This window comes from Pan troglodytes, chromosome 12, assembly GCF_028858775.2.
Source record: "Pan troglodytes isolate AG18354 chromosome 12, NHGRI_mPanTro3-v2.0_pri, whole genome shotgun sequence".
Lineage (NCBI taxonomy): Eukaryota > Metazoa > Chordata > Mammalia > Primates > Hominidae > Pan > Pan troglodytes.
The window spans coordinates 44,971,460-44,997,026 of NC_072410.2; the positions used below are offsets into that span (position 1 = coordinate 44,971,460).

Below are 25,567 nucleotides of genomic sequence, written 5' to 3' on the forward strand. Positions count from 1 at the left end.
TCAATATAATTAAGTTACAAAGGAAAAGAAAAATAAAAAATAATAGCATGTTCCTAAATAGTGAATAATTATGTAAAATATTAATATATTTTTTAAAATATGAAAAACTTAAGTAGCTATTTCTAAAATACTTGAGAAAAGTTAAATTTATTTACAACAGAAAGGCTAAAATTAACCCTTTCTTGTTTTCAAATATATTTTTTCTGTGTATTTAAAAACTGTGTAATATAAAAGATTTAAGAAATAATAAGTAAATACTTTGGTGGACTATATGTAAATAAATATGCATATAAATATTTTTGTCCCATTGCAGTATTTTCTTTTCTTTAATCATCCACTCTGCAAGGATTGCTAGTGTACTATTAAAAATTATACAGTATTAAAATATCTGTCCATTAAACAGCATTAAATATCTGTGTAATAGACACAGATATTTAAATACTAGGTTTTATTACAAAGTATTGTAGGTTTTATTGCAAAGATGTTATTTCTAATGTATCTATATTAAGCATGGTGCTTGCTGTAGGTTTTCAACTGATAAATTTTATTAAAACAAGGAAAAACATCTCTGTGCCTATGTTAATAATACACAGCATGAATAGAACATAGTCTGTCATGCCATATAATATGCATGTAATGTGCATGTATATATTCAAACCATTCAAACATATGTGCATGTATGTATACATCATATTAATTAATGTTTCATGATATATATGACACATTTTCATACACAGTGTATATACTTATATTTACTCATACACACTGTATATACTTATATATATACCTATATATTCACTTATATAGGTATATATATAAGTAAAATCTAATTGTATATAATAATTCTATGTGTTAGCATATTGTATACAGTTTCCTAATACTATATAGTGCTTTACAGTTTTAAATTGTCCTAAACAAAAAGAATGGTATATTTTTCTTTTCATATACTCTCTTTGCCCAGTTGTGATATCTCAATTATACTACACTTATAAAATGATGTGGGTATGTTTTATTTCCCCTAATATCTGATAAAGTTTATGTAAGATTAGAATGATAATTTCCTTGGATGTACTATAGAACCCATCTGTATAAACCAGATAGATGTGTTTTCTACATAGAATTTTTAAAATATAGGTTTAATTTTCTTCATTGTTTAGGAGAAAGATTTGCTAAGTGTGTGTAAGTCAGAATTTCAAAAATTTAATAAAATGGCCAGGCGCAGTGGCTCACGCCTGTAAGCCCAGCACTTTGGGAGGCCAAGGCGGGCAGATCACCTGAAGTCAGGCGTTCAAGACCAGCCTGACCGATATGGTGAAACTCCGTCCCTACTAAAAATACAAAAAAATTAGCCAGACATGGTGGCAGGCGCCTGTAGTCCCAGCTACTCTAGAGGCTGAGACAGAAGAATTGCTTGAATCCAGGAGGCGGAGGTTGCAGTGAGCCGAGATCGCGCCACTGCACTCCTGTCTAGGCAACAGAGCGAGACTTTGTCTCAAAACAAATAAACAAAAAATCAATAAGACATATTTTCATTTTGAAATTATATGGGAAATTTGATTCTGCTTCAATGAAATAGAAAGTGGTATCCAGTGAAAATTAAGAAGCAATACAAATAAGGAAGCAGATACTCTTATTCTTAGGTATATGCTCTGTCTCTGGGTGGATAAAGAATGGTGGATACAGAATTTTTATGCTGTGCACATGACATCACTGTTAGCTGAAAAGAGATGTCTGCTGGAGAAGAAACAACAAACCAAACCAAACTAAACTAAGCAATGCTGGAGAATTATTTAATAAACATATATTTTATTAATAATATGGTACCTGGTGTCAAAATTATGTTATTTAAATATATCTCTATGATTTTGTAGGGTCAAAAAAAGGTGGTTTTTCACATGTTCTCACTTATATGTAGGAACTAAATGATAAGAACACATAGACACATAGAGAGAAACAACACACATTGGAGAGTGGGAAGACAAAGAGGATCAGGAAAAATAACTAACGGGTACTAGACTTAATACCTGGATGATGAAATAATCTGTATAACAAACAACCACGACACAAGTTTACCTATATAACAAACCTGCGCATGTACCCAGAACTTAAAAGTTAAAAAAGGAGGTTTTCAATAATACAATTTGCTTACAGAAATAATTTTCAAACCAATTTATTTCCATTGTTCAAAGCAGAATCCAAGTTTTGTTTTGCTTTGTTTTTTACATTACCCAAATATTACTTATGTATCTTTGTTTTAATTCTATATTCAGTTTTCTTTTGCAAGTTTCAACAGCAGACACTTACAAAAGCACAACAAATGTTTTAATGCAATTATTAATTCAATAACTTTATTCTTGTCCCAAATTGTATCATAATAGTACACCACTTTAAGATAAACCCTAATTCCTTAGGTTAAATGAGTAATCAGAATATTTTAGTTCTATTTTAGTCTCTCAAACAAGCTAGACATCATTATTATTATCTTATAAAGTTAATGTTTATTTAAATTTACCAACATGTTTCTCAACTTCTTCATTCAGTATTTCCCTGCTCATCTTGGGCTTTTCTTCTGGGATAATTTTCTTCTTTCCAGAGTCTATTCTTTGGAAATTATTTTAAGAGAGACTCATTGATAGGAAATTCTGTTTTTTAATTTATCTAAAAATGTCTTTATTCAACTGATTTTTATATTATTTCTAGATACAGATTTTGAGATTGAATATCATTTATTTTCCTCAATTTGAATGTAGAAACCCAATAGTTTTGGGTTTCTCTTGTGTCTATTGAGAAATTATCCTTCAAGCTAATTGTCTTTTTTCTCTTATGGAATTTGTGTTTACATGTATCTTTCCAGCTGCTTTCAATAATTTTTAGCCATATGTGTGTATATGCATATGTGTGTGTGTGTGTGTATGTGTGTGTTCTGTATTCTGTTACAGTTATGCCAGCACTAAGAAACCTTCTTTTGATTATCACTAAGAATTTATAAGCATCATTATGGTGAATATTGTCTTTTGCCACTTTATTTTTTTCTCCTTCTGAAACCTCTAGTAAGAAATGAATAAATGTCTCTTTTTTTCATATTTTTCCAAACTTCTCTGAAAGAACTAAATTTGTATCTGGAAAGAGGAGTAATGCCATCCAGAATAAGCAAGGCATATACACCAAAGACAAGATAAAAAGCAACTTGAATGTTTAAAAGTTACATTATTGAAGGACATTCCCAATAACACAACCAGTGTTTTATGGGACCTAACAAATGAAATCTACAAACTATTCAGGGCAAATCACTGGTGAGACTAGATTTAGTTGCCTAAAATCTTAAATGCAAAAAATAGATAAAAGTACAAAACAAAAAATATGAAAGTGTGAGGAAAGATCAGAGATTGGAAGTAACATCCAGAGGACTTAGCACATATATAATAATAAATATGAAGGAAGATAATAGAATAGACGAGATTATACAAAAGCAAAGAAATGTTCCCTGAGTTATAAAAAGCCCCGAAACTGCAGCCTGAATTGCCTCACCTACGCCAGGAAAAATTATGAGAAAAGACATGTATCTCAGTATTGTCTGTAAAATCCCTTAAGTCTTGTGAAAATTAAAAGTTTTGCATGCCTCTTGAAAGAAAGATGCATGATTTCCATAGGTAAAGCATCTGCTGCTTTGGACTCATCTGCAAAATGAGATATTGAAAAACTACGGAGTAGATGCTATAGCATGCGAAAAAAGAGCCTTGTGACCATGGACACAAAGCAAGGTAGACATAGGTATTTGGGGACGTGCAAGAATTTTTAAAATGCTGTCATCCACAAAAAGATCTAAAGAAATACTTTAAAAATTAATCTTTTTTAAAAAGAACAAGAATGTGACATTAATACAGAAAAAAACTGAAGAGGAAGTAGTGGAATCAGTAAACCCACCAAAAAATGCATGAAATAGTGAAAACATCTTTGAATTCCATAAGGAAACACCAACAAAACCATATGTTGTCAGAGGTCAGAAGCATAACTGAAAGCATTCTAAAGGCCTACAGAGAGGCATAAATAGGAAGATGAGGGAAAGAATAGTAAAAATATTATAAAAGGATCATTGTATTAATCCAATTTTTGTTGCTTATAATAGAATATCTGAAATGGTAATTTCTGTAGAAAATAAATGTATTTTTACAGTTTTGAGGCTCAAAGTCCAAGGTTGAGGGGCTAACCCTGCTGAGAACCTTTTTGCTAGTGGAGACTCAAGGGGTTCTGAGCAGATGCAGGGCATCACATGGCAAGGGGGCCGAATGTGCTAACATGCTAGCTCAGGGCTCTCTTCCCCATCCTTTAAAGCTATCAGTTCTCCTCTTATGATAACTTTTTAATTCATTAACTCACTAATCCATTAAGCCACAAATGGAATAATCCATTCAGAGCTTTCATGATCACCTCTTAAAGGCCCCACCTCTCAACACTGCCACATTGGGAATTAAGTTTCAATATGAATTTTAGAGGCGACATCCAAACCATAGCAGTCATCCTATTGGGGTTTAGTAATTAAAAGGGAAACCGTGTGTTACCATCAGAAAAAAAAAGTTTGGGTTAACTTCAAAATTGTAGTAGAAAAATAGTTTCTGTTTCTGAGTTTTGAGCACTAAGAAAAAAACGTAACTTCCATTTTTCTGAAAGGTAAAGTGTCATATTTATCAAATTTAAATATACTTGATGCAGCAATTCCATCTTCAGATATTTATTTTTATGATAAAATTCCACAGATAAATGTTTATCAGATGTTCACCAAAGAAGTTTTTAAACCACTATAAATGCTTAGTGATAAGAGATTGACGAAATAAATTGTAGTGTATTGCAAATGTAGTTTCTATAAAGTATGATGCTAAAAATAATTTGCTGACTTTAAAAAGCCTCTCTGATGATAACACAGCTTATGACATAGTACTACGTCCTTCCTACAAATATCTATGTATGCATTAAAAAATGACCAGAGAAATAGATGAGTAAATAGTTTCGGAGATCTTTCATTTAATCTATTTCTGGTCAGTTTCCCTTATGTTTCTATATCATATCATAATAGATCATAATAGATCATAATGTTCATCCATAGTTTGAAAGTTTAAAACAATTTTAACTTAGAAATCAATGGGAAGAATATTATGATATAAAAAGAATTATATGATGCATAATTACACAAATATTATTCATAACTTGTTATCAATTAGTCAACAGTAAAACAGTATTTCATTAACTCACATTGAAAACTGAGAAAGTATTAATCCAGAAAGAAGCTGAGTATACTTTTTTATTATAATAAACTTTCCAAATTTGTAGCAAATGAGTAGAAAATGTATTCAAATTACAAATGAAAGAGGGGGATTATTATTAACTTAGTATGTGCTAAAATTCACCAGCGCAGCCATCTGGGCCTGGGCTTTTGTTTGTGGTCATTGTTTTCAATTATCTTATTATTTACTAATTCTAAATTTTCTCCAGTAAATATGTATTACTAACAACATATTTTAAAATTGTTAATTTATACATTTAACAAATTTATTAAACTAATATTTAATAAAAATATTAAAGAGTCACAAGTAATAAAGCTAAAATTCAATTGACAAATTAGGAAAAGCTCACTCCAGTAATCTTAACATTTTGGGAGGCCAAGGCAGGACAATTTCTTGAGGCCAGGAGTTTGAGACCAGCCTGGGCAACGTAGCAAAACCCTGTCTCTACAGAAAATTTAAACAATTAGCCAGGCATGGTGGTACACACTTGTAGTTCCAGCTACCAGGGAAGCTGAGGTGGGAGAATCACCTGAGCCCAGGAGTTCAAGGCTGCAGTAAGCCATGATCACACCACTGCACTCCAGCCTGGGCAAAAGAGCAAGATCCCATCTCTAAAAAACAGGAAGAAAAAGAAATGTGAGGTATTTCGCAAATAAATTGACAGTTTGGAAGAACATTTTCTTTTTCAGTTTACTTGTACTTTACTCTTTCTTTTTGTTCCAGTTCTTCTGATGTCCTCAAATTGATTCAAATTCAATTAGAGAAATTTTTTTATTGAGAGCCTACTATTTGTTAGTCTATCAAATGATGACTAGAATAAAGCGATGAATAAAGATTGCTGACTTAAACATGATTCAAGTTCATTTAACCATATTTTCATGAGGTAAATTTTCCTCCAACTTTAAATAAAAAAAAATTTCCCATCGTATAAATTTTTCAGCATTACACCACCACCATCACCACCATAACAACAAAACCTGTCTAGGTACATTAGGTATTTTAATATTAAATAGCAATTTGCTTTAGGTATTTTAATATGAAATAGCAATTTGCTTTGTACTTAAATGGAAGATGAATCTCCAATTCTGTAAATGTAAAAAAGAATAAGATCATAGGAAATGTAGACATCTGCATTTACTTAGAGATGGAATCAAAATTAGGTCCTTCTGAGAGCCTCTAAGGCTGAACTGTACTGAAACAGCTCATGGCAATTTACCATTTTAGTATTCACCCTATGATGTATGAATACATCACAAGCATGGCAAGAGGAATCTCTAGAATCTAAAATAAAGTATTTTGCTTTTGATGATATGCTTTTGCTGTTCACATTGTCCATTTAAGTCATATACTTTGGTAAATATTTAGATGTCTTTTTTTTTTCTTTTCTTTTTTTTATTTTACTTTAAGTTTTAGGGTACATGTGCACATTGTGCAGGTTAGTTACATATGTATACATGTGACATGCTGGTGCACTGAACCCACTAACTCGTCATCTAGCATTAGGTATGTCTCCCAATGCTATCCCTCCCCCCTCCCCCCACCCCACAACAGTCCCCAGAGTGTGATATTCCCCTTCCTGTGTCCATGTGATCTCATTGTTCAGTTCCCACCTATGAGTGAGAATATGCGGTGTTTGGTTTTCTGTTCTTGTGATAGTTTACTGAGAATGATGTTTTCCAATTTCATCCATGTCCCTACAGAGGACATGAACTCATCATTTTTTATGGCTGCATAGTATTCCATGGTGTATATGTGCCACATTTTCTTAATCCAGTCTATCGTTGTTGGACATTTGGGTTGGTTCCAAGTCTTTGCTATTGTGAATAATGCCGCAATAAACATATGTGTGCATGTGTCTTTATAGCAGCATGATTTATAGTCCTTTGGGTATATACCCAGTAATGGGATGGCTGGGTCAAATGGTATTTCTAGTTCTAGATCCCTGAGGAATCACCACACTGACTTCCACAATGGTTGAACTAGTTTACAGTCCCACCAGCAGTGTAAAAGTGTTCCTATTTCTCCACATCCTCTCCAGCACCTGTTGTTTCCTGACTTTTTAATGATCGCCATTCTAACTGGTGTGAGATGGTATCTCATTGTGGTTTTGATTTGCATTTCTCTGATGGCCAGTGATGATGAGCATTTTTTCATGTGTCTTTTGGCTGTATAAATGTCTTCTTTTGAGAAGTGTCTGTTCATGTCCTTTGCCCACTTTTTGATGGGGTTGTTTGTTTTTTTCTTGTAAATTTGTTTGAGTTCATTGTAGATTCTGGATATTAGCTCTTTGTCAGATGAGTAGGTTGCGAAAATTTTCTCCCATTTTGTAGGTTGCCTGTTCACTCTGATGGTAGTTTCTTTTGCTGTGCAGAAGCTCTTTAGTTTAATTAGATCCCATTTGTCAATTTTGTCTTTTGTTGCCATTGCTTTTGGTGTTTTAGACATGAAGTCCTTGCCCATGCCTATGTCCTGAATGGTAATGCCTAGGTTTTCTTCTAGGGTTTTTATGGTTTTAGGTCTAACATTTAAGTCTTTAATCCATCTTGAATTGATTTTTGTATAAGGTGTAAGGAAGGGATCCAGTTTCAGCTTTCTACATATGGCTAGCCAGTTTTCCCAGCACCATTTATTAAATAGGGAATCCTTTCCCCATTGCTTGTTTTTCTCAGGTTTGTCAAAGATCAGATAGTTGTAGATATGCGGCATTATTTCTGAGGGCTCTGTTCTGTTCCATTGATCTATATCTCTGTTTTGGTACCAGTACCATGCTGTTTTGGTTACTGTAGCCTTGTAGTATAGTTTGACATCAGGTAGTGTGATGCCTCCAGCTTTGTTCTTTTGGCTTAGGATTGACTTGGCAATGTGGGCTCTTTTTTGGTTCCATATGAACTTTAAAGTAGATTTTTCCAATTCTGTGAAGAAAGGCATTGGTAGCTTGATGGGGATGGCATTGAATCTGTAAATTACCTTAGTCAGTATGGCCATTTTCACGATATTGATTCTTCCTACCCATGAGCATGGAATGTTCTTCCATTTGTTTGTATCCTCTTTTATTTCCTTGAGCAGTGGTTTGTAGTTCTCCTTGAAGAGGTCCTTCACATCCCTTGTAAGTTGGATTCCTAGGTATTTTATTCTCTTTGTAGCAATTGTGAATGGGAGTTCACTCATGATTTGGCTCTCTGTTTGTCTGTTGTTGGTGTATAAGAATGCTTGTGATTTTTGTACATTGATTTTGTATCCTGAGACTTTGCTGAAGTTGCTAATCAGCTGAAGGAGATTTTGGGCTGAGACAATGGGGTTTTCTAGATATACAATCATGTCGTCTGCAAACAGGGACAATTTGACTTCCTCTTTTCCTAATTGAATACCCTTTATTTCCTTCTCCTGCCTAATTGCCCTGGCCAGAACTTCCAACACTATATTGAATAGGAGTGGTGAGAGAGGGCATCCCTGTCTTGTGCCGGTTTTCAAAGGGAATGCTTCCAGTTTTTGCCCATTCAGTATGATATTGGCTGTGGGTTTGTCATAGATAGCTCTTATTATTTTGAAATACGTCCCATCAATACCTAATTTATTGAGAGTTTTTAGCATGAAGGGTTGTTGAATTTTGTCAAAGGCTTTTTCTGCATCTATTGAGATAATCATGTGGTTTTTGTCTTTGGCTCTGTTTATATGCTGGATTACATTTATTGATTTGTGTATATTGAACCAGCCTTGCATCCCAGGGATGAAGCCCACTTGATCATGGTGGATAAGCTTTTTGATGTGCTGCTGGATTCGGTTTGCCAGTATTTTATTGAGGATTTTTGCATCAATGTTCATCAAGGATATTGGTCTAAAATTCTCTTTTTTGGTTGTGTCTCTGCCTGGCTTTGGTATCAGAATGATGCTGGCCTCATAAAATGAGTTAGGGAGGATTCCCTCTTTTTCTATTGATTGGAATAGTTTCAGAAGGAATGGTACCAGTTCCTCCTTGTACCTCTGGTAGAATTCAGCTGTGAATCCTTCTGGTCCTGGACTCTTTTTGGTTGGTAAGCTATTGATTATTGCCCCAATTTCAGCTCCTGTTATTGGTCTATTCAGAGATTCAACTTTTTCCTGGTTTAGTCTTGGAAGAGTGTATGTGTCGAGGAATTTATCCATTTCTTGTAGATTTTCTAGTTTATTTGCATAGAGGTGTTTGTAGTATTCTCTGATTGTAGTTTGCATTTCTGTGGGATCGGTGGTGATATCCCCTTTATCATTTTTTATTGTGTCTATTTGATTCTTCTCTCTTTTTTTCCTTATTAGTCTTGCTAGCAGTCTATCAATTTTGTTGATCCTTTCAAAAAACCAGCTCCTGGATTCATTAATTTTTTTGAAAGGTTTTTTGTGTCTCTATTTCCTTCAGTTCTGCTCTGATTTTAGTTTTTCTTGCCTTCTGCTAGCTTTTGAATGTGTTTGCTCTTGCTTTTCTAGTTCTTTTAATTGTGATGTTAGGGTGTCAATTTTGGATCTTTCCTGCTTTCTCTTGTGGCCATTTAGTGCTATAAATTTCCCTCCACACACTGCTTTGAATGTGTCCCAGAGATTCTGGTATGTTGTGTGTTTGTTCTCATTGGTTTCAAAGAACATCTTTATTTGTGCCTTCATTTCGTTATGTACCCAGTAGTCATTCAGGAGCAGGTTGTTCAGTTTCCATGTACTTGAGTGGTTTTGAGTGAGATTCTTAATCCTGAGTTCTCGTTTGATTGCACTGTGGTCTGAGAGATAGTTTGTTATAATTTCTGTTCTTTTACATTTGCTGAGGAGAGCTTTACTTCCAAGTATGTGGTCAATTTTGGAATAGGTGTGGTGTGGTGCTGAAAAAAATGTATATTCTGTTGATTTTGGGTGGAGTGTTCTGTAGATGTCTATTAGGTCTGCTTGGTGCAGAGCTGAGTTCAATTCCTGGGTATCCTTGTTGACTTTCTGTCTTGTTGATCTGTCTAACGTTGACAGTGGGGTGTTAAAGTCTCCCATTATTAATGTGTGGGAGTCTAAGTCTCTTTGTAGGTCACTCAGGACTTGCTTTATGAATCTGGGTGCTCCTGTATTGGGTGCATATATATTTAGGATAGTTAGCTCTTCTTGTTGAATTGATCCCTTTACCATTATGTAATGGCCTTCTTTGTCTCTTTTGATCTTTGTTGGTTTAAAGTCTGTTTTATCAGAGACTAGGATTGCAACCCCTGCCTTTTTTTGTTTTCCATTTGCTTGGTAGATCTTCCTCCATCCTTTTATTTTGAGCCTATGTGTGTCTCTGCATGTGAGATGGGTTTCCTGAATACAGCGCACTGATGGGTCTTGACTCTTTATCCAATTTGCCAGTCTGTGTCTTTTAATTGGAGCATTTAGTCCATTTACATTTAAAGTTAATATTGTTATGTGTGAATTTGATCCTGTCATTATGATGTTAGCTGGTGATTTTGCTCGTTAGTTGATGCAGTTTCTTCCTAGTCTTGATGGTCTTTACATTTTGGCATGACTTTGCAGCAGCTGGTACCGGTTGTTCCTTTCCATGTTTAGTGCTTCCTTCAGGAGCTCTTTTAGGGCAGGCCTGGTGGTGACAAAATCTCTCAGCATTTGCTTGTCTGTAAAGTATTTTATTTCTCCTTCACTTATGAAGCTTAGTTTGGCTAGATATGAAATTCTGGGTTGAAAATTCTTTTCTTTAAGAATGTTGAATATTGGCCCCCACTCTATTCTGGCTTGTAGGGTTTCTGCTGAGAGATCAGCTGTTAGTCTGATGGGCTTCCCTTTGAGGGTAACCCGACCTTTCTCTCTGGCTGCCCTTAACATTTTTTCCTTCATTTCAACTTTGGTGAATCTGACAATTATGTTTCTTGGAGTTGCTCTTCTCGAGGAGTATCTTTGTGGCATTCTCTGTATTTCCTGAATCTGAACGTTGGCCTGCCTTGCTAGATTGGGGAAGTTCTCCTGTATACTATCCTGCAGAGTGTTTTCCAACTTGGTTCCATTCTCCCCATCACTTTCAGGTACACCAATCAGACGTAGATTTGGTCTTTTCACATAGTCCCATATTTCTTGGAGGCTTTGCTCGTTTCTTTTTATTTGCTTTTCCTCTAAACTTCCCTTCTTGCTTCATTTCATTCATTTCATCTTCCATTGCTGATACCCTTTCTTCCAGTTGATCGCATCGGCTCCTGAGGCTTCTGCATTCTTCACGTAGTTCTCGAGCCTTGGTTTTCAGCTCCATCAGCTCCTTTAAGCACTTCTCTGTATTGGTTATTCTAGTTATACATTCTTCTAAATTTTTTTCAAAGTTTTCAACTTCTTCGCCTTTGGTTTGAATGTCCTTCCGTAGCTCAGAGTAATTTGATCGTCTGAAGCCTTCTTCTCTCAGCTCGTCAAAGTCATTCTCCATCCAGCTTTGTTCCGTTGCTGGTGAGGAACTGCGTTCCTTTGGAGGAGGAGAGGCGCTCTGCATTTTAGAGTTTCCAGTTTTTCTTTTCTGTTTTTTCCCCCATCTTTGTGGTTTTATCTACTTTGGTCTTTGATGATGGTGATGTACAGATGGGTTTTTGGTGTGGATGTCCTTTCTGTTTGTTAGTTTTCCTTCTAACAGACAGGACCCTCAGCTGCAGGTCTGTTGGAGTACCCGGCCCTGTGAGGTGTCAGTGTGCCCCTATTGGGGGGTGCCTCCCGGTTAGGCTGCTCAGGGGTCAGGGACCCACTTGAGGAGGCAGTCTGCCTGTTCTCAGATCTCCAGCTGCGTGCTGGGAGAACCACTGCTCTCTTCAAAGCTGTCACACAGGGACATTTAAGTCTGCAGAGGTTACTGCTGTCTTTTTGTTTGTCTGTGCCCTGCCCCCAGAGGTGGAGCCTACAGAGGCAGGCAGGCCTCCTTGAGCTGTGGTGGGCTCCACCCAGTTTGAGCTTCCCAGCTGCTTTGTTTACCTAAGCAAGCCTGGGCAATGGCGGGCGCCCCTCCCCCAGCCTCGCTGCCGCCTTGCAGTTTGATCTCAGACTGCTGTGCTAGCAATCAGCAAGACTCCGTGGGCGTGGGACCCTCCAAGCCAGGTGCGGGTTATAATCTCGTGGTGCGCCATTTTTTAAGCCCGTCGGAAAAGCGCAGTATTCGGGTGGGAGTGACCCGATTTCCAGGTGCGGTCTGTCACCCCTTTCTTTGACTCCGAAAGGGAACTCCCTGACCCCTTGCGCTTCCTGAGTGAGGCAATGCCTCGCCCTGCTTCGGCTCGCGCACTGTGCGCGCACCCACTGATCTGCGCCCACTGTCTGGCACTCCCTAGTGAGATGAACCCGGTACCTCAGATGGAAATGCAGAAATCACCGTCTTCTGTGTCGCTCACGCTGCGAGCTGTAGACCGGAGCTGTTCCTATTCCAGATGTCTTTTTTTTTACTTCAAAATTATGTTTATTGGTGAGTGAGTTTAACTTTTGTGATAAAGCTTCTTGTTAAAATATTTTTAATATTAAATGATCGCTTCAGTCATAATTTCATGGTTAGAGCATTCACTGAAAGACGTTTAAACTTATTTACTTTCCCTTCAGTCTCACATATTCAAAGTTAAAAATTTTAGGTTCTATGTAGTAGGCTCCTGTAGTGACCTTTTGAGAGACTTTTGAAAAAAAAATTTCATGTTGTCTTTAAATTTTATTTGAAGAAATCATTTATAGTGTAAAGGCATGTAAAATATAAAAAATTATTAAATACTTAAAAATGGAAAAAACACACATCACACATGCACAGAGTGTCAGGTTATTCTTACTTTCTAGAATGCCTTCCTCAATGTAAAGTTTTTGGTTTTGATTTGAAGCTAAAAAAACAAGTTCTAAAATTCTCCAACCCTGTGAAACTTTCACAAATTAACACAATGTCAATTTTTTCAATCGTGTTAGAGAAAATCCAATAATCTACAAATTTAATCTTCATAGATTTAACAAATGTGGAATTGGTTTGCTAGTGCTTTTGAGTCATAGGCTGACTTGTATCATATAAATACTTCACTTAAAATGATAAAAACATCACGATGCAGAATCTACTTTGTTTTAGATGTTTTGGAAATCATCATTCAAATCATAAAGCTATTTTTAAATTATAGGCTCATATTTATCTACTTTTATAAAGAAGTTTTAAATATAAATATACCTTAGATTTAACTGAATGATTATGCCTTTCAAATCATTCAATTGTTATTTAAACTACATACTTTGGGCAATTACAACCCTCAGGAATTCTACTTTCTGTCAAGATGGAATAATATGGGTAAATTTATTCTGAAATGATGGAAAACAGATGAAATGATGAAACAATGGCCTATAAGACACTGGAAATCAGGCCACAAGGAACAGTGATTTCTGAGAGATGGCAAACAAATAAGGTGAGCCTATGATAAACGCAGCTTGAGAACATTTCTAGGCTGAGGATTGAGGTGCCCAGGAGGATACTGGTGGACCCCTGAAATTGAAGAGATAGATCTGAGAGTCCAAGAGACTTAGGTGGCAAAAATTCACGGGATGGAGGACTGGATAAAATATTGCTGTACAGAGAGAGGATTCCAGAGATCTGCAGAGGTTCCCCTTTGAGTATTTAGCTGACTACTGATGAGTGCAATTATGTGAGAAAATTAGCCAAGGATGGAGAAAGAACCTACCTGAAAAGATGAGAGGTAACAGTGCCCCGTACTCACACAGGTCCAAGAATAGTGCCTCTCCCCACCTTAAAGTGAGAAACTTCATGATTCACAGGAAATTGTGTAGAGTGCAGACTGGTTGTACCTTAGTAGTGGGAAATGAGGGGAATAATCAGACTCAAATTGAATACTTGCTCAGGTCCTGACAGATTTTAAAAGTAAAACCCAGAAGGATGAAACTGTTTTCAAGTAACTGTACTGTATATCAGAAAAAATCCCCAAAATAGGAATACAATACCATCTCCAGGAATACAAGTATTTATCAACCAGAGAACTGTACTACATGAAATGTTAAAGGAAGTCCTTTAAACAGAAGGAAAATGACACTAGATAAAAATATTGATTTACACAAAGAAATAAAGAGTGCTGGAAGTGGTGGCTACCTAAGTAAATATACAAGATTTTTTTCTTACGATTTAAATATCTTAAAGTTAAGTGATCCTTTAAACAAAATTAATGACAATGCAATAGGGAGTTTATATCCATAAAATTAAAATATACGACTACAATGGCACAAAGAACAGGAGAACAAAATGGGAGTATATTATTGTGAGGTTCTTACACTATATGTGAAGTGATGTAATATCACTTGAAGGTAGAATCTAAAAAGTGACAGGTGTTTAGTATAAACCACAAAACATGCACTGAAATAACAAAAAAAGAATTACAGCTAACATGGGAGATGAAATGGAATCCCAGAAAGAAATTTATTTAAAATAAGGCAGATGAAGAGGACAGGTGAACAAAGTAAGATGGGGAAACTGCAGAACAAATAGGAAGATGATTAACTTAAACCTAAGGATATCAATCATCACGTTAAATGTGAGTAATCTGACTACCTTAAATAAAAACAGAATATGAGATTGCATTTGTTAAAAAAAGCAAAATCCCACTTTATGCTGCCTAAAACAAACACACATTAAGTATACAGAAACAACGCTAACACAAATTTTAAAAACTCTGTAATGACTATATTAATATCAAAGTAAATTTCACAGCAAAGAATATTACTGAAGACAAAAAAGTTTATTTCATAATACTAAAGGTTCAATTCAAGAGGACATACCAATCCTAAATATTTATATACCAAATAAGTGAGAGTCAAAATACAAGAGCTTACAGAACTCAAAGATAAATAGATAAATCCACTCTTATAGTTGGAAGTTTGAATACTTTTCTCTTGATAAATGATGTAAAAAGTAAATAAAAAACAGTAAGAAAATAAATGATCTGAACAACACTCAACAAATGTGACCTAATTGCCATTTATAGGATACCACACTCAACAATAAGGGTAGTATATATTCTTTTGAAGATCACATGGAACGTTTACAGAGAAGACCATATTCTGGACTGTTGATAATTTCTAAGTATATTTAGAATAAATCACATTATATGAATAATGTTCCCTGGCAACAATGGAATAAAATTGGAAATCAAAAACAGAAAGATTGCAGGAAAATCTGCAACTATTTGGAAACTAACACACCCATAAATGAAAGATGAAATAAAAGTGGAAATTAGAAATTCTTTTGAACTGAAAGAAAAAAAGCCACAACATATCGAAATTTGTGAATTGCCAACAGAACAGTAGTAATGTGGAATTCATGCCACTGAAAACCACTATTAGAAAAGAACAAAGGTTTCAAATCAGCATCTACCTTAAGAAATTTAAAAAAGAACAAATGTAACCAAAGTAAACAGAAAAAGGAAAAAAAGGTCAGAGAGAAAATCAGGGATATACAAAATAAACAACAATAAAAAAATAGAGACAAACTATTATAGCACAGGTTGGTTTTTTGAAGAGCAATGCGCCTGTAGTCCCAGCTGCTCGGGAGGCTGAGGCAGGAGAATGGCGTGAACCCGGCAGGTGGAGCTTGCAGTGAGATGAGATTGCGCCACTGCACTCCAGCCTGGGGGTTGGAGCCAGACTCCGTCTCAAAAAAAAAAAAAAAATTGACATTAAAAATACTATTTAAAATAGCATTAAAATGTGAAATAGAGATAAATCTGACAAAAGATATGGAAGACCTGTACAGTGACAACTATAAAACATTTGATGAGATTAAATAATATCTAACTAAATAGAGGGAGGTATTGTGTTCATGGGTAAGAAGATCCAATATTGTTAAGTTGTTCCTTCTCTCCAAAGTTTTCTGTAAGTTCAATGTAATCCAAATAAAAATTTTAGCAGGTACTTTTTTTAATTGATGAATTCTAAAATCCATATAGAAATACAGTGGACCTAGAATAACAAAAACAACTTTGAAAACATAGAACAAAGTTGGAGAGCTCACACTGTGTGATGTCAATAGTTATTATAAAGTCGCGGTAAACAAGGCAGTGTGGTAGCATGTCGAGTTCTGTAAAATAGATCAGTAGAACAGAATGAAGATTCCAGAAACAGACTCACACATATATGGGCAAATGATATTTGAAAAAGATACTTCTGTTGTTCACTCTTGTTAAATAAAAAGAAGGAAGGAATTTTGGACTCTTATTTGAACCAGATCTGCTGTGACTTTTCAAATTTGTTCCTTCTAACCTCATTGTACTCCATAGTGAGGGTGTATCATATGCATTAATACCTTTTTTTACTGTTTTTTAATAACCTTTATTATTTTACTGATTATGAAAATAATACATGTTCTTCATCGAAAATATGAATAATGCAGAAAATTAAGAAGAATATAAGGCTCATCTGTAATCCTGCCACATAAAGATAACCACTGTAATTTTATTATTATTATTATTATTATTATACTTTAAGTTCTAGGGTACATGTTCACAACATGCAGATTTGTTACGTAGGTATACATGCGCCATGTTGGTATGCTGCAACCATTAACTCATCATTTACATTAGGTATTTCTCCTAACGCTATCCCTCCCCCATCCCCCTGCCCCCCAACAGGCCCCGGTGTGTGATGTCCCTCCATTCCGTGTCTATGTGTTCTCATCATTCAACTCCCACTTATGAGTGAGAACATGCGGTGTTTGGTTTTCTGTCCTTGTGGTATTTTGCTGAGAATGATGGTTTCAGTTTCATCCATGTCCCTGCAAAGGACATGACCTCATCCTGTTTTATGTCTGCATAGTATTTCATGGTGTATATGTGCCACATTTTCTTTATCCAGTCTATTTTTGATGGATATTTGGGTTGGTTCCAAGTCTTTGCTATTGTGAATAGTACCACGATGAATGTTAAATTGAATATAATTGTGAAAATTGGGGAAAAAAGTTGTACAGATTTTAACACAATAACATCCGTGAAAACTAAATCCATAAAAGAATCTGTTAGAACCAGAGAAACCTTCATCATTGTCACTTGAAATGACATTCCTGCCTACCTTTTAAAAGGGAATCATTAGCCTGATCATTATGGTAAAACAAGCAAACATAAACGTGTTTGTTTTCCTTTAGAGTTTTACACACAGTTTATCTTCGCTGAATTTTTGAAACACGCAAACTTGAAATTAAACAGTGTGCATTATTTTTGTTTCTGGTTTCTTTTGCTCAGAATTATGTTTGTGAGGTTCATTCATGTTTTTTAGGCCTAGTTTGTTAATTTTTCAGTATTGATAAGTTATATTTTTCTAGCATATTGCTATTCCATTTACATTTTCAATTTTATTGGCAGAAGTATTTTCATAATATGCATTTTTAGTTCTTTAGTATCTGCTACAACTAGGTGGATATTCTAATTCCTTTCATGAATTATTTGTTTACTTTCTTTTTCGTGATCATTCTTATTATTTATTTTATTAATTTTTGGATCTCTTGGAACTGACTCTAGTTTTCTTAATCCTCTGTGTTGTGCCTTTGTTTTTGTTTTTTGTTTTTTTTCCCAAGCTTTTGGAGGATTTCCTTAGCTATTCTTTTTTATGTCAGGAAGATATGGAATACATACACTGAAATTTCTTTAATTTTGTTTCCAATTTAATTTTAAATCATGAAGAATGCTTATAGTTTAAGCTTTTGAGAATCCTTAATCATCAAACAAACATCAATGACAGAAGGTTGCCTTTCCTAGGATGACACTGATGCTTTACTAGCCAAGTGCTAGGCAAGGGCAGTAGTGCTGGTCTTTTTGGCTTGCTTCTCCTGGTGCGGAGCAACATCCCTATGGGGGAGTTGGGGTGAGGGAGATGAATGCCCCACTATTCTTAGGTAGAGGGAGGGAGCTCACAGTCTCCAGACTACACTCATTTGGAACGTGGAGCTTGAGGGGATAAGAAATGCCAGTGTCTTGCCCTTTCCTGGGAGATTCCACAGCCCTTGACTGGGAACTGGGGGGTGAAGGGAGCCTAATCTTCTTAGCCATACCCACTCAGAGTGGGGCTTTGATCACACTGACCTGAGAGTAGGAGGCAAAAATGGGTATGGCTCAAGTGCCACAGACTCTGACTCCTCTTTCTAAGATTTAGTAGATTTCCTTGAACAAACGTTTCTTCATTTGATATATGCCCTTAGTGTTGCAGGACTTTCTCCTTAGTTCAGCTAAAACTGGGTTCTTGTCACATGACTGGGAAAGACTAGACTCACGGACACATAGAAGGTTGAGGAGCATAATTTTTGGACGAAAAGGGAAAAAAAAAAAAAAAAAAACGCAGCAAAGTGAGATGGAGTCCTCCTAGTAGGCCCTCCACCTCACAGATTGAATCCCAGGTCACCACACCGGAATTGAAGAGGCCAGGTCTCTCAAACTCTATCATTAGATCGCCTGTCTTTACAATTAGAAATTGAAGAGGCCAGGTCTCCTGTCTCTATCTCCTATCTCCTGTCTAAATTAGGACAAAATTTCCAAAGACTTTTATATGTGTATATTGTATATAGATATAAACCTATAACAAAATTTATATATGTATACTAATTTTTCCAGTTATGATTGCTTCACTAGGGAGCATATCCACAGAGGGCCTCATGCTGTCATTCTGCAAGTTGTCTTTCATATTTTTTTCTTTCTGTTCATTTATGCATTTATATTGTTGCCTATCTGCTTCCCCCCAAATAAGTATATCCTTTAAAATAGAGGTCATCAAATTACTTCCTATACATGAAATCTGTCCCACTGCCTGATTTTGTAAATATTTATTGTAGTACAGTCATCACCATGTGCTTATATATAGTCTATGCCTGCCTTTGTTAGGTTTGTATCACTACATCAGAGATAAGCAGTTGTAACAAAAGCCACATGGCCACAAAGCCAAAATATTTGCCATCCTGCCGTTTACAGAAAAACATTTGCCAGCTCTGCTTTAGAGTATTCGAGTATTCATATTTCCCATCCTTCTCTTGATTTTTTTCAACTTCTGGTTTTAGATGATGTATTTTTCAACTTTCAGTTCTATACATATATTTGAAATTTCTTTACAGCATTACATTTAATAATACACATATTTTATAATAATTTTCTAGCATTAATTCTTGTTACCCTCATCATATTGCCTGCTTTTTTTATTTTAAAAAAAAGGATTTTTTATTTGTTGGTTAGAACATTTTTTTCAAGAACTTTCCTTATGTTAATTGTATGGATGCTACCTCTTTAAATTCTTCCATAACTACAAATTCTTTCTTTTTCCCTGACAGGTGAAACTATTGTAACTGGAAAGAAGATTTTTGGGTCTCTGTACCTTACTTTGAATAGTTTATATGTTGCTCTTCACTTTTAGTCTTCTTCTAAAGGATAAGTCTATTGTTAAATTTTCTTTCTCTATTAAGATATTTATCCTCTACTAATAAGATCATTTTCTTTAATCTCGGAATTCAAGAATTTCACTATTGACAATTATTAATATTAATATTGAATTTTAATTTTGTTATTCAATATTGATATTGAATTTCATTTTTCTTTTAGTCTTTCCCAGGCCTTACAGAAGCCCTCCAGTCTGCAGACTCAATTACTTATTTATATAATGAATATTTTTCTCTACTAATTGAGTCAATCTGTCTCTCTAATTTTCTGTTTTACTGAAAGCCTATGTGCTCCATGTTACGATTCATGTAAATTTACATCAAGTTGCTATCTTTTGCTCATTTTTTCATATCTTTTCAGTTTTGTTATGAATATTAAAGTATTTCTTCCACAAGAAATTCCAGAAGACTAATTGGTTCTGAGTAGTTACCCACAAACTTCTACTTTGTGTATTAAATTTTTAAATTCAATAGACCAGGCTTAATGGCTCATGCCTGTAATCCCAGCACTTTGGGAGCACAAGGTGAACAGATCTCTCAAGTCCAAGAGTTCAACACCACCCTGGGCAACATGGAAAAACCCTAATCTTTACAAAATAAAAAAATACATGTTTTTTGACATATACATTATATATTATATAATATATTATATAATATATAATATATATTATATAATATATATCATATATAATATAGAATATAATATATGATATATATTATATAATATATATTATATATTTATATATTATATAATATATAAATATATAATATATAATATAAATATTAATTATTTATTATTTATTATTAATTAATATATAAATATTTACATAATATAAATATATAAATATATAAATATAAATATATAATATAAAAATAAATATATAAATATTAATATTTATATTATATATATTAATATATAATATAAATATATTATATATCATATATAAATATATCATATTTATAATATATCATATATAAATATATCATATTTATATATGATATATCATATATAAATATATCATATATTATATATTATATAGATATAATCAAAATTCTTGATTCAGGTTCTTGAAAATATTTTATCTGTTAATTTAATCTTCTTAAAAACCTCTTTATGATTCTTTGTATTTAAATTTCCCATGTAGATTGCCAAGTTCTACTTCAATGGGAACTCCTGTTCTTTACATTCACCTTCATCTTTTTCTTGGTGACCTGCATTCACCTAAGTTCAGCAGTACTCAACATTGGCTGCACATTGGAATCAACTGTGGTGTTTTTGAAATTACGCTTTATCGGTTTCCAAAAGGGATTGTAGAGCATGGAATTGTCCCAGTGAGATGCCCTTCAATGAGCTGTCAAGGTTGAGTTCTACTACTCGACTTGGTTGTTGGTTTTGCTTCATTATGGTTTGGTATACTCTCTACCCTTGTCTCTCTTACCTGTTAACTGAACAAAAAATATGACATTGGAAGGTAGAGCATAAACATTGGATCAAAAGTTAGAAGACTCATGCTGAGATATTGCATAGCCATAAATTGAAAAAAACTAAGCTCCCCAAATCATAATTGCCCTTAGATCATAAACCTGAAAAATTGAGTGTTTAAAAAATTAAAATATAACTCATATAATACACAGTAAATTTTGGTTTCATTTTACAGATCCTTTACCAGTATCTTAAATAAAATAAATACTTACAGGGGCTAAACTCTATCCCAAGCAGGATGGTGGTAGTGGGGACAAGTGAAAGAGGGTGGGAAAAATGTCCTCAGATGCCCTCCATATTTTCTTGGGCAAGTGCTAGTTCTCCTCTACTTACATGTCTTTTTTTCTGTGTAAATCACAATTGGGCATGATGCCTACACTACCTCATTCATAAATCTGAATATTTTTAGATTAAGAATAAGAGGGTTTAAAATAATTTGCTAATATCAACTTCTCTCTAAGTGTTTGAGTCCATGTAGCCCAAATAACCTCTGCCTCTAATATACTCTACAATTCTAGTTGGCTTATCCAAAGAGAATTTCACTGTTAATATGAATCTTGAGGTAAATCATTTTCCTCTTCTATGCTACTCTGAACTTTGTCTCATTGAACTAAAATAAAGCCACTAATTTTAACAATTATCCATATACTTTTTTCTATAATTGTGCAGTTTGTGACCACATATCTTTTCTTGATAATACAAGTTACATGACATTGGGGTCAGCACCTTATTCTTCTTCATAATCTCTTTGAACCCTGTCATTAGGTTAGACAAATGACATATATTATATTAATATGACATTTTTATCATTAAACTAGTTATATGCATATACTGCAAGAAGATGAAAACATCATAGAAGCATAAAACTCAGAAAATCTACTGTATTCCCATTCTTCAAAGGAATAATTTATAAACAGTTAAACATATTAATTTATAGTTAGTTTTCTATTGGTACGCTGTCTTCTATTGAATATATCATTTACTTTTTAGGAATGAGGTCATTCTATAAATACTCTTCAGCAGTTTACTGTCTGTCACCAATAAAAAATCTTAAGCATTTTTGATGTTAGTATACATTTTTGTAATTAATTTATTATAAGAGCTAAATAATATCATTGCTATTTTTGATTTAATAGAAATATCCTTATACTATGAGGCTTAAGTGAAATTTACAATTCTATATACAAGCAGGGTGTTTAACATTATACATTTAATATAAAGATAGACAAATATTGGGGAAAGTGTAGTGTCATATTTTAGGGTTAAAACTGAGCTAAGTATGAAAATTTTTCCTTCTGATCACCTGTTTTCTTCATCCTCCTCTTTAGAATCTTTCTCCTCCCTTCTTTGTGGTTCCTGAACTGATAAAAATGAGCTGCATTTGCTTACTTTATTGGAATACAGTCCTCCCATAACAAGACTAAGTGAAAGAGAACATGTTTTCCAGGGGGAGAAAGCATGGACTACTGCGTAAGTCTAGCTTCAGTCTAGGCTTAAGAGTAGAAATCATTTTCTATTTGTAGCCTGATTAGCCTAGCTCTCTAGAGCATTAAAACAGAGATTTCAGGAATAAATAAGGCTGAAGATCAACAGCTCAGGCATATATGATACTCTGTTATAGCCCTAAAAACTTAATTAGAAATTAATTATTGGAGGTTGACCTCATATATTTACATCTTCTCAATTTAATAACAAAAGAGTTTATATTCCCAAGGACAAAGAGAACTGGAGGAAAGGCCACAGTGGATCTGATATTTCAACAAAATTTGAAGACTAAAAGGGAAGTAGAAGAGCGGTAAACTGATTTAGGAAGCTAAGTTATTATCTGAGTGACTGCAGTGTGGAATGCCAATGAGCTAAAAGCCAATTGTGTCAGAGAGCCTTCTATAGTTTTACGGGAAGAAATTGAGTATGGCAAAAGGCTGGGATTGGAAAGAAAGACTTGTCAAAAATCTGAGTACAGTGCAGTTAGAATCTCCAGATACTATATATCATTGGGAGTCATCCAGCAATACCCATTTTCTACATGGTAGAGAACACGGTATAGTCTGTGAGTAATTTGAATGTGAGATACTTCAGATGCAGAATCACAGGCCACTCCAGAAGTCTGAAGTAAGTTACCTGTTGAAAACTGAAGGATTGATTAAAAACCTATGCATCAACTGTGGCACATTTACCTCTTCCTGGGTCCAGCTTTTGCAGAGCAAATGGGTAGGTTTATACCTTATAAACAAGAGAAAGGCAAAAGAAATTCCCAGGTACACAAAAGGTCACCAGCTGAAGGCACCGACAAGTTTACTGTGATCCTTGAGGAATGAGTTCTGTAAGAAGATCTCTATGTATGAATGGGAGAAGTGTGAAGAACATTAAATAGCTATATGTTTGGTGGGTGTACCTTTGGCAACATTTTTGACACACATATGGCCGATCTATTAGAGCATTTAGAATAAAATAAAAGTAGAAACCCTATTTAGAAAAAATAAAAAGAAATAACTGCAAGAAGAAACAAACAATTTAAAGGGGTTAATTTTGAGAATTGGGGTTGAAGTAGATATAGAGGCATTGGCAAGTTGTTTTTCATTGTAAGTATTTTTAGGCTTTATTTTATCTTTTTTAATTATGGTCTTATACTACTTTAACAAAGTACTTTTAAAAATAATATTTAGGAATTTGGAGATAAGACAAACATTAGTTTACCAATTGTTCCCTTCAATTGTTGGCTTCATTTATAACTTGCCTTTGTTGATCATTCATAAAATCATACATATTTAAATACCTATATGATTGAGTTAATTATTTGAATAAGACATATTATCGGGAAAATATGAAACCTTTTTTATACCATTTACATAACAGGACTGGACAACAGAAAAAAGTTGAAAGATAAGAAAGTAATAAGTTAAAATACTTTTGGTGAAAGTGAAAGAAATTAAAAGGAAACAGGTAAAATAAAGTTGCTTTTTTAAAGATAGGGTCTTGCTCTCTTGCCCGGGCCAGACTGCTGTGGCACAGTCATAGCTTACTGCAGCCCCAAACTGCTGGGCTGAAGTGATTCTCCAGCTTCAGCCTCCCAAGGAGCTGGGACTACAGGCACAGGCCACCAAACCTGGCTAATTTTTAAACATTTTTTGTTTTGATAGAGATGGGGTCTTGTTATATTGCTTAGGCTGGTCTCAAACTCCTGGTCTCCAGCGATCCTCCTCCCTCAGTCCCTGAAAGTGCTGGGATTATAGGTGTGACCCACTGCACCTGGCCTAAAGTTGCTTTTAAAGAAGTGGATGTCTGTAACAGAGCAGAAGCAGAATAAAGCACAGCAAAGAAATGGAAACCTTAACGCATGAATAATTTGAATTTTTAGGTTTTCAAATAAATTATAATCTGTAGTGGGTGCTACACAGCAAAAACGTAAATTTGTAACTCTCAAATAAAAACACTAATACATGCTGTTAAAAATATTGTCCTGGAAGCATAATTTATCTTGTACCTTCTGGCTGAAACAGGCAAGGTATTCATCAAGACTATTTCTTCTTTCTCACAGGGAGCTAAACAACATTTACCAGCCTACCACAGAGTTATGGGGGAGAAGGTTATATGACCAAGATTTAGACAACAAAAAGTGATCAGAAGGTATGTGCTTTATTTCTAGTCTGTCCATAAAATCTTCCATATGTTTTCCTCTAAACTCCTTTTAATTTCTTTTGCTTGATACTAATGATCACTGAACTCATGGAAGCCCTTTGTAGTAGATGGCAGAACTCCAAATGAAGGAAGCCTGGATACAAATATCATATCACCATTGCTTTGAGAAACATCAGTCAGAGACATTTATTTTTACTCTGTACGATCAAAAAATAAATTTCCATCCCATTTGAGCCATTACACAGTTTTGGCCTGTGTGTTACAATAACAAATGTATTTTAACTAATACATTACTTATATAAAATTAGCGAGATGTAGCAGCAGGTAAAATAGTGGTGTCAAAATAGGCAAATGACTCTCTCCAATTGAGATCTCCCGTGGGAGAGTATGCAAGAAGACTGAAGTGGAAGAGGGTGTGCTCTCAATTTGCCAAAAATAATCCAATTAAACCACTAAGAAACATTATGAAAAGGGAGATTTCTGGATTAAACATGATTTTTTAAAATGTACATTGGTAAATTGTTCTCAAGAATGGTTGTATCATGTAATATTCCTACCTGGAATTATAATGTTATGTGATTGGTCTTTCCTTCCCTTAACTTTACTAGTTCTTTATTAGTTCTTTCTCTTCTGGTGCTTATTATCTTTTTCTTATTAATGCATGAGGATATTTTGTATGGTAAGGAATTATATTAATAAATGTTATGTACCATATATACTAATATATAATATATATTTTTATTATTTTATTATTTTTATATACATATATATTTTGTA

The 25,567-nt window shown here is 34.4% G+C and overlaps 1 long non-coding RNA gene across 1 annotated transcript in view; it reads left to right on the forward strand.

Moving 5' to 3' along the window:
- Window positions 1-24,689: 24,689 nt before the first annotated feature.
- The window catches only part of LOC129143149 (uncharacterized), a 38,766-nt gene continuing 37,888 nt past the window's right edge, over window positions 24,690-25,567 (forward strand). Inside the window, exon 1 of the long non-coding RNA XR_008546288.2 lies at window positions 24,690-24,778. This is a non-coding gene — a long non-coding RNA (uncharacterized LOC129143149). The remainder of the gene's footprint in view (window positions 24,779-25,567) is intronic.